The 14964-nt window shown below is 37.6% G+C and overlaps 1 protein-coding gene across 2 annotated transcripts in view; it reads right to left on the bottom strand.

The window, feature by feature from the left end:
* Aff2 (ALF transcription elongation factor 2) overlaps window positions 1-14964 on the bottom strand; it is a 504495-nt gene that overhangs the window by 173414 nt on the left and 316117 nt on the right. The gene's annotated exons all lie outside the window — the stretch shown is intronic.

Here is a 14964-nt window from a genome sequence, read left to right as displayed (position 1 = left end):
TTCCTCAGTAGTGATTTTAAGATAGCCTCCAGAGATTGGAGCCCTGATTTCTGTGCATCCTGGCAAGAGGAAGTAGAAAATCAAGGGTTACATTAAACACAGCTTCGCAACCGTGACATAACAACAGACCATACCAAATGCAATGCACCATACAAAAGGAGACTAATTATTTTAAAAGTCAAAACAAATTTATGTTTTCACTAATTTGTTACTAAAATTCTGACAATACTTCTTCAAATAAATCATTTTTGGGTTTATTCAAACTCTTTAGGGTTAGGAAGTGTTTCAGGAAATATGGGGAAGAAATCCCATTGGCTGTAGAACTGTGCACAGAAAATGTGTAGCTCATATAAGCTACTGTTATCCTAACAGCCCTAATCCACGATCCTACAGGAAAAGACACTAATTCTAATTCCCATGTGAGAAGCATGATCATCAGTGCCCCAGCAACACATTGTGTGCTTAATCAGACCATGCTTTTAGCTGATAAAATCAGTCTTACACTGAATGTAATAAGAACTTTTGTGACAAGGAGTAAAAGCAGTCTGTGAAACTTCCTTTTTTGTTTTTGTTTTTCAAGACAAAATTTATCTGTGCAGCCTTGACTATCCTGGAACATACTCTGGAGACCAGGCTGGCCTCAAACTCACAAATCTGCCTACCTCTGCCTCATGAGTGTCTGTGTAACTACTTTTGGGCCACTGGTTCTTACACATTCTATCCTCATACACTTTAGAGAATCCTGTCTATAGACAATGATAATAGAGTAGAAAATGACATACTGACGTAATGGGTGGCATTAATCATCCTTACTCACTAATGCAAGCAGTAGTACAATACTTTGTGATAAGATGTTTGATATTCCTAACAGATGCTGGCATTGTAAACTTCAACCCTTATCAGAACCCCTGTATAAGTTATATTGAACTAGTCAGGATAGAAAACTACACACATCACTAGGAAATGCTGTTAGACTATACAATGCTGAATTGTTTGGTGTCTGGGCTAAAGGTAAAATTGCACAAGTTCGAGGGTTGGAAATATAAGAACTGGCCATTGTGAAACTAGTTTTATAAGCAATAGGATCAAATAAGAATCTAGTTAGATAGTTTCTACTCAGTAGTCAGTTCAAATATCTGAGGATTGATAACTAGAACTTGTCTTCTTCATTCTTAATCAAATAGTGACATCAAAGTACTGCTACCACTGTTAGTCTTTACACCAATACTATCATGGGTGTAGCTATTCTCCCTTTATTATTTTGTTGAAAATTATGCTGAATGATTAGCACTTAAAATACAATGACTGAAGCCACTTCCCAAATCTTTTGTAATTTATCCTGTTGTCTTTCCCTTTCTTCGCAGTCATTTTCTATGTGGGATGCTGTGCTATATCCTCATAGAATGAGTGGCTTCTTTATGGTTGCCCTTCAGTTGCTACTTTATGTGCAGCTCAGGCAAACCAACAGAAGAAACAACACACCTCCATTCACTTTTCTACAAGCAGTTTATTGAATAATGTACATGTAATCTCATTCATTCAAAATATCACTTGTTGACTGGAAGGCATTGAAGAGCTAGCAGAATGGAATAGGCCTAGGACCAGAGTGCAACTGTCCTAGTAGTAGGTAGAATACTAGTAATCAGAATGTATGTTAAAATAATGAAAATTTATAGTTATCATTCAAACCAGAAAAAAATGACAGGTGCAAAATGGAGTTTATTATGTTGGCCACCTCATTGTTGCACAGTATAGAGGCAGCAACAGAGCTGTCCTTTTGGGATCCACCTTGGACTGTAAGTAGAAGGTATTATTAGTGAATGGCGACTGCAGGCCAAAGGGAGAAGAGAGATTTATTTCCTGCAATCCACAGTCCAAGGCTTTGCCAGGTATTAGCGTTCCATTACTAAGGGCTGCTGCAGCTTTTCAAATGTGGTAGCTTCCTTGTAGTTTACACTTATCACATTAAGAAAAAAATTGGTAATGAGGAGTTCATGACCACTGCTTCGAAGGAACAAAGGCTCACTTGCTGAGGATGGGAGGAGAAGTAATATGTATTTTCATGCAGTGAAGCCTCCAGTGAATAATTTGGCTGTAGCTTTGCTCTCTCATTATTGCTGGGCTCAGTAAAACGAAAGCACTGGCTGCAAGTACAGAGCAAACTCTATGCAGCACCGTTTACACGGAAGTGTCTTTTCATTGAAACAATTGCTTCAATTTTAGAATCACAGCAGCAAGGGGCCAAATGAAACTGGTTTGCTTCATTCACATGAAAATAAACTGCCAATACTATCAGAAGATGTCAGTCTGCTGAACACCCAGCCCTCCACTAACCTACAGACACCCCAATAAAAGTAACCAACAACACCAGATTCTTTACCATAGCCTGAAATAACATCAAATCCCTGTGAAGCTCCAAGTGAAACTCATTCACAAAAACCCCTCTGATTACTTCAAGTCCCTAAGAAGCTGAGTAGTCCTGAATGCCTGGGCAGGCCCTCCTCTTTTTCACATCCCTGTTACCCTAAAATCTTTCCGCATCACAAGGACTAGCTAGCATTTGTATCGTATATTAAAAGTGGTAAGGAAGAGGAAGCAGGAAAAGTGAGAGAAAGAAAAGTTTCTGATCACTCCCCTGGGATTAGGAGCATGGACAACTTGGTCCCATAGGCATATTATAGAGCTTCAATCTTGTTTCAAAACCAGGAAAGAAAATCCCTTCCTCCCATGGTGAAAGCAGATGCTTGTGATACTGTCTAAGTGTGCAGCAGATACATGCTATTATACTCCTGGAAATGGTAGTTGTAGAGATGCAATATATCAAATGTTTGCTAAAAATGTGTCCCGTTTGTTCATCCTACATTTTTCATTTTTTCTTTTTGAATTCTTTCTTTCTTTCTTTCTTTCTTTCTTTCTTTCTTTCTTTCTCTCTCTCTCTCTCTCTCTCTCTCTCTCTCTCTCTCTTTCTTTCCTTCCTTCCTTTCTTTCTTTCTTCCTTTTTTATTTTGCCATTGTTGTAGGGTTTTTGCTTGTTTGTTTAAACTTTTAATATAAAATGTGACAACCACATGTAGGCCTTACTGTGAACATATTTTTTATTAATAATCTCCCATTGACATCTTTGAGAGTACTCACATCTGGCAAGGCATTTTATCTCACTGAGGAAAGAGTACATCCACCTGATTCCTTTCATTGCCGCCAGAGCTTTTTAATAACCCTATGAGAATTCACCATCCGTGAATATCTCCAAATCCTCTGTAAATCTCTGTTTTCAGTCTATGCCAACTCTGGAGTAACCAGATCAATACTTTTACTTCCAACCATAAATTTAGTAAAGTACCAAATAGTAGATTCAAAAGGAACAATGTCAAACTCCTCACTGGGAAGGTTCTAGCAGGCAAATACAAGATTGTGCTGGAAGTACATAAAGAGTTCACAGAGGGCTGTCCTCACACACAGACATGTTTCTCAGGTCCAAGATCCAGGGTGTTGTGTGTAATCACTTTGTAATTCCTGTTGAAAAGCCAGTCGTCAGCCAGTGGTTTGGTACTGGCCTACAGCTTTCCTGCCAGTGATAGCATGCAGCAACCCGTCCATCACAACCCCTTGCCAGGGCTCCTTGCTTTTCCTGTCTCTTCTTCTACTTTCCTTCTACTTCTACAAAGTCATTATAAAACCATCTTAAGACAAATATCTGATAGAGGGCTAATATCCAAAATATACAAAGAACTCAAGAAGTTAGACTCCAGAGAGCCAAATCACCCTATTAAAAATGGGGTACAGAGCTAAACAAAACATTCTCAGCTGAGGATTATCGAATGGGCAAAAAGCACCTAACAAAATGTTCGACATCCTTAGTCATCAGGGAAATGCAAATCAAAACAACCCTGAGATTGTACCTCACACCAATCAGAATGACTAAGATCAAAAACTCAGGGGACAGCAAATGCTGGTGAGGATGTGGAGAAAGAGGAACAGTCCTCCATTGTTGGTGGGATTGCAGACTGGTAAAACCATTCTGGAAATCAGTCTGGAGGTTCCTAAGAAAGTTGGACATTACACTACCTGAGGATCCAGCTATACCTCTCTTGGGCATACACCTAAAAGATGCCCCAACGTATAACAAAGACGCATGCTCCACTATGTTCATAGCAGCCTTATTTATAATAGCCAGAAGCTGGAAAGAACCCAGATGCCCTTCAATAGAGGAATGGATTAAAAAAATGTGGTACATCTACACAATGGAGTACTACTCAGCTGTGGAATGAACTAGAAAATATCCTGAGCGAGGTAACCCAATCAAACAAAAACACACTTGGTATGCACTCATTGATAAGTGGATATTAGCCAAAAAGCTCAAATTTCCCAAGATGCAATCCACAGACCACAGGAAGCTCAAGAAGAAGGATGACCAAAATGCGGATGCTCCCACTCCTTCTTACAAGGGGGAAAATATTCATAGGAGGGGATATGGAAGCAAAGTTTAGAACAGCAACTCAAGGAATGGCCATTCAGAGCCTGACACACATGTGGCCCATATATATACAGCCACCAAATCTAGACAAGGTTGATGAAGCTAAAAAATGCATGCTGAAAGGGACTGGATATAGATCTCTCCTGAGAGACACATCCAGAGCATGTCCAATACAGAGGTCAATGCTAGCAAGAAACCACTGAACTGAGAACAGAACCCCCTTGGGGGGAATTAAAGGAAGTATTGAAAGAGGTGAAGGAGTTTGCAACCCAGAAAAACAACAATGCCAACTAACCAGAGCTTCCAGGGACTAAACCACTACCAAAAGACTCTACATGGACTGACCCAGGGCTCCAACTGCATATGTAGAAGAGAATAGCCTGTTTTAGGGCACCAGTGGAACGGGAAGCCCTTGGTTCTGCTAAGGTTGGACCCTCAGTGCAGGGGGATATGGGGGGCAGTAAGAGGAATGTATAGGGGGAATACCTGTATGGGGGAGGGGAAGGGGAGGGAATGGGGGCGTATGGACAGGAAACCGGGAAGGGGAATAACATTTGAAATGTAAGTAAAGAAATATATAATAAAATTTTTTTATAAAGACAAACAAACAGAACTTGGTAAGGAATTTGCAAGCAACCCACAAAGAATATTATGTAGCTGGCAAAAACTTGGCTAGGCTCTGTGCTAATTCAACAAGTGAGAGAAATAGAAAAACTGCAACGTGCCTTAGAACATTGGTATGGTTTAAACTTAAAATTACAAAACAAAAGCACCAGCATTCTATAAAGCTATGTGTGACTACTACAGAGGCAACTAAGTTCCTAAAGCACTTGCTATGAATCATTCAGGTCTGACTTTGGATTCTCAACACCTACATATAAAAGTAATGCATGATAATGCCCTACCCCTCAAGCTTGTACTTCTGGTGCTAGGGAAGCAGAGGCAGGAGAATACCCGAGGCTTTCTGGTCAGACAGTCTAGCTACATCAGTGTTATCTAGGTTTACCGAGAAACACATGCCAATGAAACAAGGCTGAGAATGACTGAAAAAGATATTCCGTGTCTAACTCTGGTGTCCACATGTGTATGCATAGACATGCAGGCATGTACACTAGCATATACATGTGTATATGCACATGATGCTTATATACATATGTGCCATACATACATGATAAAGACATTCAAGAGGCTTACATGATTAATAATTTAAAAAGTTATAGGTGTGATTTAAACTCCTCAGCTAAATCAAACTGTGAATCCATAAAGGATTTAACTATAAAATTCAGTCTTTGTTTTCAAATTTTGGTATTGCAATACAACAAGAGCGTGAATGTGTACAGGGGCTGGTATTTACCAATCAATTCACTTATGTTACTGTTTTAAATCCATCCATGAATGTGGTAGAGTACTTACTTATTTTTTCCCTTTGATTCATCAGATTATTAACTGTAGAGGACAAAAACATGCATCTCAAGAATGTCCACAAAGCAATATTCAGCCTTAAATGGGCATCTACAGCATACTCTTATTCCCAAGGCTCAGTGGCCAACCCAGAAGAGGGAAAGAAAGGTTATAAAAGAGAGAGGTCAGGAAGGACTGTTGTGAAACAGTATCTTCAGGACATGACAAGAAAGTTGTATTCATGACTTAAAAAAATATATATATATATGAAAAAATCATCTCTAAATGTGTTGCAATGGCAAATGCCAACCAACATTCCAACTAGATTTCTTGCTAAATTGTAAATTGAAATTGTAACTCTATAATTAATGGGAAAAGGAACAGGAGACGAACTAATTAAACCCTTTTAGATAAAGATGATGATTCAGACTATTCTATTTTATGAATTACTCCAAAGCTATACACATAAAAGAATTATTGTATTGACAAAGAGTCTGGCGACATGGGCCAAGAGGAAAGACTAGAGAGTCCAGGCACAAGTTGAATAAAAGTGCTTAGTTAAGTGTGTACAAAATGAAAAAGCAATTCAATGCAAGAAGACACGAACTCCAAATATTTTAATTTCATTATCTCTAACAGGTGGATGGTTTTAGACTTGATTCCAAGCATTAGTTTGGTGATTCTTTGTGTTTGTATGTGTGAAATATCTATAATAGTACTAGGTACCAAACATCAAACTAAAAACCTAGCTAAAGTAAATGTATGGTATTATTGTGTTTGTAGTTTGAATTTCAACCAGCACTGATATACAATTCTATATCAAGAGATAGTTAAGTTACTGACTGGGGAAATTTAGTCAACTTTTTTGAGACATCCAAGATGTCACATATCTGTTAATTAGTGGCTTCTGGTTAATGAGATATATAGTGTTGAAAATTACACAACATCTAAGTAGGAACTTGTCAAAATATATCTTTAGCTGCACTCAGAGCCTTGACAATAACTCATAATCTTCTTTGATTTCCTCTTTCTTTTTCTGTCTCTTTTTTCTTCAGCACTCCAGATTGAACCCATGGCTTTATAGATGCTAGACATTTTCCTGTACTTTTAAAGATATGTTTTTCTTCCTTTTAAACGTCTAGTCTCATTGAAACCTCTGATTTTCCCCTGAGTACCTCTTATCTTTGCTAGCTTATTCTGAAACATGGCCTAGAATTTAAAAAGACTCCAGCTCTCTCACACTTACTTCTAATGTTTTTATTTGTTAATACATGTAGAAGCAATATCATATGTTGTGAGGTGAGGAGTCAAGATTCACTTAGAAAAAAGAATGTTTGTGCTGTTTTCTTCCTTCCCAGGAACAGTAAGGCTTTTCACTTGTTGAAATATTCTTTTTATGTCTCTCACAGTATCTTATCTTGTTCATATATCCATGATACATTTACTGTTAAACTAAACTGTAAAATGTAACATATATTAGGTATAAATGGACTATTTTGAACATTAAATCTTAAACTTCTTTGTTTTATATTTAAAATATGTAAACAATTTATAAGTATCCATCCCATATATTTATTTTAGAGAAAGAAAGCTTCCCTGATTGTTGCGTTATTTATAAGTGAAATATTCTCATTTGTGCTGACAATGCTCCCTCCAGATTCAAAGACTATGAAATGAAAACCCCAACAGTAAACATGGGAATTTCTCTTTTGAGTTGTTGATCAGGGATTTCCAAGGTATTTCCAAAATATCACAGGTTACTGCTACTGCCGTCCAAAAAGTGGAAGGTAAGATCCTATTGCTGAAGATTAAATGTACTTCTGACACAGCACAGAGAGGACCCGGAGCTGGAAGTGACCTGGTTAGCCTCCTCCTTGGAGAGTAGTTTTCATAATAGAAGGAAGGAAGCAATCAATAGTCATACCCAGCTATGACACCTATGAACCACAAAACTGATCAGCATAACATGATGATTCTATGGGTACAGCAGTGGCATGTATACCTTGGTAGTAACCAGCATCTCTCTAATTTGACTTAAGACATACTAAACAAGAGGGAAATCATGTTGGGCACTGGAAACCTAGCCAACTACTCAGGGCTTGTAAAACCCTGAGAATTTTGGAGAACCTACAATTGTCACTTTCCTAAACTAGCATAATCCTTAACTATATTCTTAATATTTGCCCTTATTCTGACAGATAAATGTAGTTCTCACTTCTCATCAAGGAAACTTCTCTTTGAAACATATGGAGACCACTACAGAAAACTACAACCAATCAAAATGCACACATCTCCCATATCTGAGGCTCAGGGACTAGTGCAGAAAAGAGGGCAGAATGATTATAAGAGCCAGAGCACCAGGTAGTTTTCTGTGAGATAGTGTCTCATAATAATGTAGAGGCCACACACATAAAATCTCACCCATATGACTGCCTAGCATCAGCTGAACAAGGACAATAATAGTGGACTTGCCAGAGTAGACAAGGGAAGGATCCTGAGATTTCAATACTACAAAAGAACTACAGACAACTGAGAAATGTGGGGAGTGGGAGAAATAGTCCTACTGAGGAAAAAGCACACTTAGTTACCCAATACTAAGTGGTCAGCCCTGAAAACACACATACATGTAACCATTTCCTTTTTTAACTGCATTATGCCCCCTAAACTCTTTCAAATTCATGACCTGTTCTTTTTTAATTATTGTTCACACACACACACACACACACACACACACACACACACACACTGTTATGGCTAATGGCTAATCTTTACTGTCAACTTGATTGACTACATCTAAAATTAGCTAAAACCCAAGTAGCTGGGCATGCTTGTGAGGAATTTTCTTAATTGCATCATTTCAAGTGAAATCCTAAATCTGGGTTACACCTTTTGACAACAGTCCACATTAAAGTACATGTAACAAGGAAGTTTTTGCTTGATGGTAGCTTATCCTCAGTTTAACTGGCAAGCTCATTTATCCTGTTGCTGAGACATTCCTTGGCTGATAATATAACCTATCTCTTTATGATTCCAATATAAAAGACCATCAGGGGGCTGGAGAGATGGCTCAGCGGTTAAGAGCACTGACTGCTCTTCCAGAGGTCCTGAGTTCAATTCCCAGCAACCACATGGTGGCTCACAACCATCTGTAATGGGATCTGATGCCCTCTTCTGGTGTGTCTGAAGATAGCTACAGTGTGCTCACATACATGAAATAAATAAAATCTTTAAAAAAAAAAGACCATCAGCTCTTTAGGAATTCTCCAGGACTCACCACCATAACAGGACTGCTGAGATATCCAATCTCACAGAGTAAACAACTGTGTTATTCTTGGCCATTCTGCCAGGAGCCATTGTTGTATTGCTCAGACCACAACCATGTACTTTATTCTGTCATTTCTGGTCCTGCACAGAATCCTGACTAGCACACACACACAAAAAATACATACATGTGTATGTATGTATGTATGTATATATGCACACACACACACACACACACACACACACACACACACACACACACAGGCACAACCATATAACCTCCTGAGTCCATTTATTGTCACTTGTATGTATGTGATCTTATGGCTGACCCCAGCACCAGGCATGAGAAAACTTTGCTTCAAATCTTTGTTGAGAAGAAGGATCCAAAATATTTCTATAATAGTATAAACTATGGCTATCCCTCTTTGTTGCCTCCTAGAACTTAAAGACTCTACTGTAGAAGCAATTGCCCATTCCAGACTGAGTAACATGGAGAAATCCACTTGGAAGCCTCCAGAATGCTTTTTATAAATGAGAGGACTGATCTTTACTTTATTCTTCCAATTTTTCAAAACCAGAAGATGCCTACCATGTTGATTATGAAAAGGTTGCTACTTTGATGCATTTTTCAGACACTGGTCATATATTTGCAAAGTAGCAAACAGAATGGCAAAATTTCCTGTATTGCCATTTGTCTCTCCCAACTCAATTCTACTGGCAAAGTCAGGACCAAAATTCTGGTTCCCAAACAAAAGTCATAAGCTATTTCTTCTTTCAGATAAACCTAGAACCCTCTTTGCCAAGCCAATGCATTGTTTCATTGCCCTTTTCTGTTTACCTAAGATACAAAATCAGGTGTAAATTTTATACATAGCTTAAATTCTCACAGGCTCATTGAGTTCAATAGAAAACAATCAATCACCATATTCACAAAAAGAAACAGGTCGACAGAAAACAGACTCATTTTTATAGCTCAACTAAAATATATAGGGGCTCATATATCTACTCAGCTATTTTAAAGGGACTACTCTTGCTCCCTCCCTGGATAACTAAATGCTCTGTTGCTAAGTTACTGGTATTTGACATCATCTCTTTCCTGACATCTTCCCATGTGTGACAGGTTCTCATGATTCACTGAGCCAGTCACCTCGTTACTCACATTACTCACTTTCCCAATGACGTCTGTAAAATAATTTAAAATTCGCCTCATATGCTAGCTGTAAACCCTCAGATTCCACATGAAAATACTTCAGCTGCTTGCCAGGTTCTGGGTGCATTTGTAAGCACATCAGAGAGCTTACATTCATTGTTCACATAATAGATTTTATAATTAAATTTAGCATCTTTCTTCTAAGTTAGTTTATGCTAGAGAAAAGAGAAAATGATTACTGGGAAGCAAATAATGGACAATATACGTTATGGGCTAATTTGGTTCTATGAATAGCTCACCTCACATGTGCATGCTTTTTATTAGGTCCATTAGGGGTTTGAATTAGCTTCAGAAAAGGTAGTACTCCATATAATTTACCCAATCAAGGTCATTTTCACCTGCTGATAAATTTACATATTTCACAGTGTCATTAGGTAAGAGCTAGTTGTCAGATTAGGTGAGGGTAAAATCATTAGTTCATTTATTTGACTCTATCAATGTTAACATTAATTATAGTCTTAATTATGTAAAGCAATTGTCTTCATTGGATGTGCTATTTATATAGTATTTCAGAAAACTATAATTTGAAAAGCCCATACCAGAATGGGATAGATGCTTTTAGAGACATTCCAGAAATATTAATATTTAAGGGAATTATTACAAAAACATCTCCTACATGAATTCAATTTGAAAAGTATTTACAGACTCATTTGACAGGATATAAAATCAATTGCTTAATTATTGGTTAAATTTGTAAAAGAAATTTTTCTGAAAGGTACTGATTATTCTTTATAATTATGATAATATAATCAAATTTTCTTTCAGACATAATTGTCTGACCAATTTTGTTCCCTGATCCATTTTATCTCACACATAATATGGACTTTTTCATTAACCCCACTAAAGATTAAAAGTAACAAATACTGTATATGGCTATCCTATAATTATTTGGCAAGTTTGTTCCATGATAAAACTATAAACAAAAATATAAAGCTAATGAGTAGAATTGCCATAATTTAATATGCTGTAGAGACACAGATGAGCTGTAATCAAAAAGTGGTGCCTGTGTAGGTGTTTACCAACCTGATCCATATGGCAAAGGAAATTGTAAGAAAGCACAGTTTTTCAAATACAGTTCCTAAATCCTAGATAGTGAATTCAGCATTTTTCATAAACAGTGAATTACCCTTACAGATGTTTGCCTATGAAATTATCATCTACAGAAGGTACTTTGCTAGGAAACACAATCTGTTCAGCATCAAATCTAAGAGAAGCATGCTATCTGCATTTTTGACTCTAGAAAGGATTTAATTGATAGTGTGTTGACATTTTATGTAAATTCTTGCAAGATACAAATAAATCATATTGTTGCAGAACAAATAATCACTGAATATCCATCCTTAGCTGGTAGCATTTAGAGCATGCTATTCTCTTTGCCTTAATGCTCCCTGAAATGATGAGTCTATGATGCATAAAACCCCATAGAGCTCAGAAAAGAAGCTGCTGGTGTTGCCCATATTAATTACTTACAAGCAGTCTAGGAATCCCTGTATGATAAATGAATTGTAACTGCATAATACTATCACTGGGTAGAACTATTGTTATCTGTTTGCACTAGAGAGTAGCCTGACTCTAAAGAGCAAATGGCACACTGACAGAAATAAGTACATAAGCTAGGATGTAGTATCCAAATGGGGCTGCCTTCAAATTTCTAATGTATGAAATTTATAATAAGCAATAATACTCTTGTGAAGTGTCAAATGCACCTGCGTCTATATAGCTTGCTTTGTGGGTCAAAGTAGTTTTATGGAAAATTTTTGTAGGTGGATGCATTCTAGTATATTTGAAAAATTGAATATAAATAATATAATTTGTACATACTCTGTGCAAAATATATACATAATTAATGTTTTACATAATTTGCACAAAATTATGCCTTTAAAGGTTTCTCTGAGGATTCAAAGAATTGTACTTAAGTGCTATTCAGGTATTATTAACATTTCTTCTTTTGTCATGAGCAGTATATTTGCTATTGCTGTCTTTATTATCAACTGAAATGAAACTTGAAAATATTCAATAATGGCAAGGAGGAATTACTGTCATTAAGACTTGCTCAAACTCAGTTAAAGTTGTTAGTATTTTCTTTTTCAAATGCAAGAAATGCTATCCAGGGTATGAAGCATTTTTATATAATTTTTAAGAGATTCTCAATGAAAGCTGGTGGTGGCAGGGCAGTTGATAGCTAAATATAGTGCAGAGATCACTAGATTTCAACAACAAAGAAAGCCATGCTTTACTCCAGTTCAGCCTCATGCAAGCGCCCTATCCTTGCTAACAGGTCATTTAGCCTTGGGGACATTGGTTTACTGGAATTATAAATAACTACCTCATTTTCTCAATCAAAATAATGTTGTTGAAGTGCTTTGAACTGTAGTCACCTCCCACAGGAAAGTAAAGTTACCTATAAGGTCCCAGTTAGCCTTTTGTGACTGCTTGTAAGGGCATGGAGAAAAGAAGGAAAATGCTAGAAGATTAAACAGAGGGTGTTGGTATCTTATAAAGCCAAGGAATGAGAGAGAGAGAGAGAGAGAGAGAGAGAGAGAGAGAGAGAGAGAGAGAGAGAGAGAGAGAGAGACGCTGGTTTGAAGGGAAGCCGAGACCATTTTCAGAGAAATGGTGAAAGGGGCTTTCAATATATGTGAGTTGGTATGAACTTAGACAGTATTTTGAGAAATTGGGCCAAAACAGAATGCATGAAGCAAAAGTATTTCTAATGCTTATGAGACTAAAGGGTTGGCAGTAAGGAAGACTGAGGGTGTCACACCTGATTAATACAAAAAGCTGTCCTTGTGTTTCCAGGGAAAAGGAAATCATAGAGGGAAGAAAGTTAGAAGAATGAGTAAACTAAAATGTACATAATCAAATAGACTACTGTCACAAAACAATATGACATAAATGTGAGAAAGGAATCTATAGAGGGAATGGTTGACAGGGATGGGAGGGGGTACAAGATTGTGGGGGATAAGAGTAATCAGAATGAATTACATACAATATATATCAAATTGTCAAAGAAAAAATTTAATTAATAAAATTCCTTCACTAGGGGGTAGGCAGTGGGGTAGAAAGGGGGTAATCTTCCTTTGTGGTTTAGATAAACAGACTAATGCAGCTCCTGAGGAAAGAAATGCCAAGAGCAACTGGGAGCCAATTCTTTCTCCTCAGGGGGTTAGAGCCACATCTTCCAGCTACACAGTTATTTTACCTAGGAGAGATGAATCTGCTTTTAAATCAATTTAGTTTGAAAAGCACAGAAGGATTCAGAAGAAAAACTGAGCAAAGGAAAAGTTACTTTGCCTGAGTTGAATCAATTTAGTTTGAAAAGCACAGAGGGGTACAGTGGAATAGCTGAGAAAAAGAAAAAAATTATTTTCCCTGAAGAAGGACACAGATGGGGAGTACGGTGACAAACAGACTTCCTGTAGAACAAGTTACAGACAACAAGGTTCTGCAATCAGCAGCATGGACATGTCAATAAAACAAAGACCCACAGCATGCTCTGTCATGACATGAATTGTGGTCTACAACAATTTAAATATGAGTCATATGACTTGAGGAATAAACTTTGGAAAGTTAAATCTTGTTCCATGTATAGGGAATAAAACATTCCAGTCTTCCATAAAAGAAAATCTATCCGTTTATAACACTACTGAAGAAAATGAACCAAACAGAATTCTAAACAGTCGATTCCCCTTTCAAGACAAAACCAATCCACCAATCAAAACAGAAAACAAAAACACCAACTTTCCCTGGGTTCTTTTCTAAGAACAACAGTAAGATTTTTATTTCTTTTTCAATAGCAACTCCTTTTTATGAACTTACTAAGGCAACTGGCCTTTTTTTCCATGTTTATTTGAAAGGCTGCTGTTTCCCTAAGTGCTTAGACTCTGACAGGTGTTCTAGCTAATTCCCTCACTGTCACTGTGTGACACACTTAAGCACCAGGCTGGGTTGCCCTGAAGGAGAGAATTCAATAGTGACAAGTTAGATGGTGACTCTTAGATGGAGCTGACATTCTGGGTGTAAAGAAAAAGCCCTGACTGACAGACTTCATTTATGCTTGCCCATCAGGGAACCAAGAGTAGACTGAGGTTACCATGCCTACTGAGTAATCCATTTCTTTTCCTCTTGCCTTTCTTTAAGGATGCTGGATGATAGCAAGGAAGGTTTGTATGAATTTCCTGTATCTCCCCAATGGTACAAATAGCCAAGCTCCCAGGGTGTATCATGCTTGTAGATTTCACTATGATGGTTATGGCTCCTGCCAAGGCCCAGAACCCAAAGGACAGATACTGAACTAAATTGCTGGGCTCTTTTCTTACAAAAATGGCCACCATATCTTCAGTATATAGAGTATCATCTCCAATCAAACAGGTAAGGCTAATCTTTTTAATGCTCAAAAGCAAGGTCTTTTGACTGAAGCAGATTCAGAGACAGCCATAGGAAGCAAAAATGTTTAGCAGGCCAAGTTGACTTTAGGCAGCTAAATGTTCTTCACTATTCGTTGGCAGCAGGTAGGCAGGGATGGCTTCAAATACTAGGTTGCTGAGAATCCCTTACCTAGGAGCCAGTGCTTTAAGAGTTACACTGATGTTGAGAGAGGAAAAGGAATTGCTGAGTT

Source organism: Rattus norvegicus, chromosome X, assembly GCF_021556685.1.
Source record: "Rattus norvegicus strain SHRSP/BbbUtx chromosome X, alternate assembly SHRSP_T2T, whole genome shotgun sequence".
Taxonomy (NCBI): Eukaryota; Metazoa; Chordata; class Mammalia; order Rodentia; family Muridae; genus Rattus; species Rattus norvegicus.
This window is presented reverse-complemented; position numbering and strand designations above follow the sequence as displayed.